Genomic DNA, 3,773 nt, shown 5'->3' on the forward strand with positions numbered 1-3,773 from the left:
CTTCAATTCGATTCATTATATTTCAAGTTTGACATTTACTTAGGTAAATTTGCCATCTGAAGTTCGTTACGAATTCGTGAACATCATCGATTCGTTTAAGATCCTATAAATACTTTATATCATCCAAACTTTGGTCTTTAATAACTTATCTATTTCTACGACTCTCTCTACCTAATTATAAATTGGTCGACAGAACGGTCCCAGACTTTGAAACGACAGCGCGTACGCAAATCGTTATCAATATTTCTCACGAAGTTTACGAGGGTTAATCTTTCGAGCAGCTCAAGTAATTATACGTTCGAGGGTTTCAGTAAAATACGCAGTTTTATTAAAAGGTGCATCGTTGAACTTCTATCGGGTGCAGTGTGTCTGTTTCACTAAAAAAAAAAGACCCCTTTGATGCTATCGAATGGATTGTAACGTATCAATTCGGGACATTATTTATTTACAGAAGACATAATATTCATAATCGAGTGTTCCAAATATGAAAGAGCAATTTAATTTGGACTTTTAATAGATAATGAAAAGACATCTCGATATATCGACTCGAACAGATGCTTTAAAAATCGTTTTTGTACATATTTGTCTCGGTATACATGTACTTTCGGAACATCCGATGCTTTCTCTATTTTTGAGCACACATTTTCCGAAACGTTCTGTGTAATAAAGATAGTTAAGGAGTATAGGGGACACGTTTAGGGGTACGTTGCACCCAATGGAAGATTTAGGAGAGGAAACCGAGCAGTTGAGTTAGCGATTTCGCGTGTGAAAAACATAAACGCAGCCTTACACTGTATTTTCATATAGTACAAGACGATTACACGGATACGATAATTCACGGGGGAACGTCGAGAGTCTATCCGATAAGTTTGTCGTTTTTGTATCGTCGGGTCTACTATTTGCCTGAACCTAAGCAATCAACGCGTTTCGATGCAAAGAGCATTTAGTGCTTCCGTACAGAACGAATGTATTCATTGATTCGAGCATTTATCGATGAACTGATAATAGTGTCTTACGCACGTTACCGATACGACGGACTCGTGATCCACGTGAAACGATTATCAATTACGTGAAACAAAAGAAGAGAGACCGAACGCTACCGTAAAGAAGGAAAATTACGAAACATCTATTTTTCACGAGAACGTCGATCGCGAAGATGTACAATAAGCTAAATCACTGTAAATACGTCGCGCGTAAATATCTCACCTAATTATTAACGGGTGTGTCGTTCGAAACGTTATTATAGGTAACACGGGCAAGGATTTCTGCTCCTTAAGAGATACTTTTCTAAGTAGACGAGAGAGCGTTCGAATGATTTCCTTTTCTTAGCGATGTAAGCTCGATTTCCACGCTTTACATTATGTAGAAACGAACCAGGAGGAACGAATGCGAGCGTCGAGTCAGTGAACGACGAGAACAACGGGAAAATATAAAAATATAAAAAAAAAAAAAAGAAAGAAAGAAATAACGTATAACAAAACACGAGAGGACGAATAATTAACGCGACTTTTGTATGAGAAATAAATCTAACTAATTTTTTTCACGTTATTCGCGTTATCTAGATGTAAGGGGGACAAGCGTCGTCGCGATACCAGGTAGACGAAGGGAAAAATATACACGGATCAGGATCGTTGATAACGGAAGCAGGAGTATCAATCGAGATCGAACGAAAGCGACTCGTTTCCCTGATGCGCGATAGAGGCGAATTTGCGCGAATTCACGCGTAATCAAGGTGTTCGTAAAACGTCTGCACAGGAATTGAGAGCGGGATTTTTGTTCCTTTGCACAAAAGAAAGCGGTATCATTTTCGCGCGACATGACAACAAAATGGCCTATAGATAGGGGAAAATCGTATTTCTTTTTTTTTTTTTTTTTCTTTTTTCTTTTTTCTAGGCGAAACCGACGGACTGTGTATAGACTCTAGACTGTTAAACTAAACCGAAACCCGACGATCTGCGGTGGGGCAGACCGACGAAATGGATTCTCGAGGCAAGAGAGACGGTGAAGGGAAAAAGAAACTCGCGCGCACGATAATTTAAACAAATATTAACTCGCACCTGCACGGTCTTCTTTCCGCGTTACAGTAACGCTCGCGCGGCGACGAGGAACTGTATTATTAAAATGTATAATAGACCGTAGCTCGTAAGCCGAATACGAGGAACTGATATCGATCATCGACTCGATCAACGTTCTTTACGAGGCGATACAGTCAAGCTCAGCTTCACGAAGGACTCACAGATGCCCAAACAAAGAGGATGCGAACAAAAATTCGTAGCGCTGATCCCGATTGCAAGGGACGAGAGGAACGCATATTTTGAGATAGTGATTCTGTTCCCTGGCCTCTGGGGAGGGCTAACTCACGAGGAAAATTTGGTAGTCTCCCGATAACAGAGTTGGGCAAAATTTGACTGGATTAATAGATAACGGATAAAATCAACCCATGGGAATTTATTCGTGACATTCGTTCCATTGAACAGGTATATTTTTAATTCTCCTGCGAGAAATATTTTATTCCATAATTTAAATTGTAATCTCTATTTAATGGGTATTGGATCCATTTATTCGTGACGTTTGCTCGAGTGGACGGTGAAATTTCGAATCCTTCTTTGAGCAATATTTCATTCTATAATTCGAATTGCAATCTCTAATGGGTATTGGGAAAATTGATTTGCGATGTTTATTCTCTTTTCAGAAATATTTCCTTCTGTAATCCAAATTATATTGGTCAGCTAAATTTATATTTCCTTATGAATTATTTCTTATTTCGTTCTATGATTTACTTACGGCGTTACATTATGCAGTGAAATTTTTTATTTTCGTTTAAGGGATGCAGGGATGGATCATTTTCATCTAGATACGAATTTTGCCCACCTCTGATACGTGTTCCCGATAAAGCACTCGGAATGTTCGTTTTTGTGTTCATTCATTTAAAGTTGTCTGCTTTCAATTGCGCCGTGCATTGTATTCAAACTTTGTACGAACAAGATCTGTTCACTCGTCTTCGTCCATTTTTAATTACTCTCGGTACAAAAATATCGTGTCATCGCTTCCAAGCGACGGAATGATGTTACTAAGCTGAGTTTGTGTTAAGAATCCAATCAAAACTGACCCAGCAAACGAATCACATTTAATTCGTTTGTCCGTTTAAATTCGCGAAATTGAATTGACTGTATCGTTTCGCGCACGCCTGTATCATAATGAAACGCACGAATTACCATGTGTCATATACATATACATATATATATATACAAAATCTATATATATATATATATAAATAACAATAACGATAATAATTAAGTACTTTACACGTGTAAGCAGTATCCAAGAAAATCCGAACTAGTTGCACCAAGTGCCATAGTCCATAGGTCACAGTACGTTTAACATAGGAGGGAGAGTCGTTGCCGAGGAAAACGAAAGGAGCGTATTAAAAGAGAAAAAAAAAAGAGAAAAAAAAAATGAAGAAGAATCAAGCGAAATGAAAAATTAGGTTGAACTACGGGCGTACGTGGTTCGACGGCGACGACCGAGTCGCGTTCTTGACGCTTTGTTGTTGAAGCAAACGCGAGACGCGGGGAAAAAAAGGGTGAACAGTCGGCTAAGGAACACGAGGAAATGATGGTGGGAATGGTCGTGTGGTCCATATTCGCGACACGAGATTCCCGGTGGGCCGGTTTCGCCCATCACGACGAACGTTTTAGAACTTACAGACACACCAATATGACAATATGCTATGAAATTAATTTCCGGTCCTGTTGCTCGGTTGTAACTAACTC

The sequence above is a fragment of the Hylaeus anthracinus genome, unplaced genomic scaffold (assembly GCF_026225885.1).
Source record: "Hylaeus anthracinus isolate JK02 unplaced genomic scaffold, UHH_iyHylAnth1.0_haploid 3, whole genome shotgun sequence".
Lineage (NCBI taxonomy): Eukaryota > Metazoa > Arthropoda > Insecta > Hymenoptera > Colletidae > Hylaeus > Hylaeus anthracinus.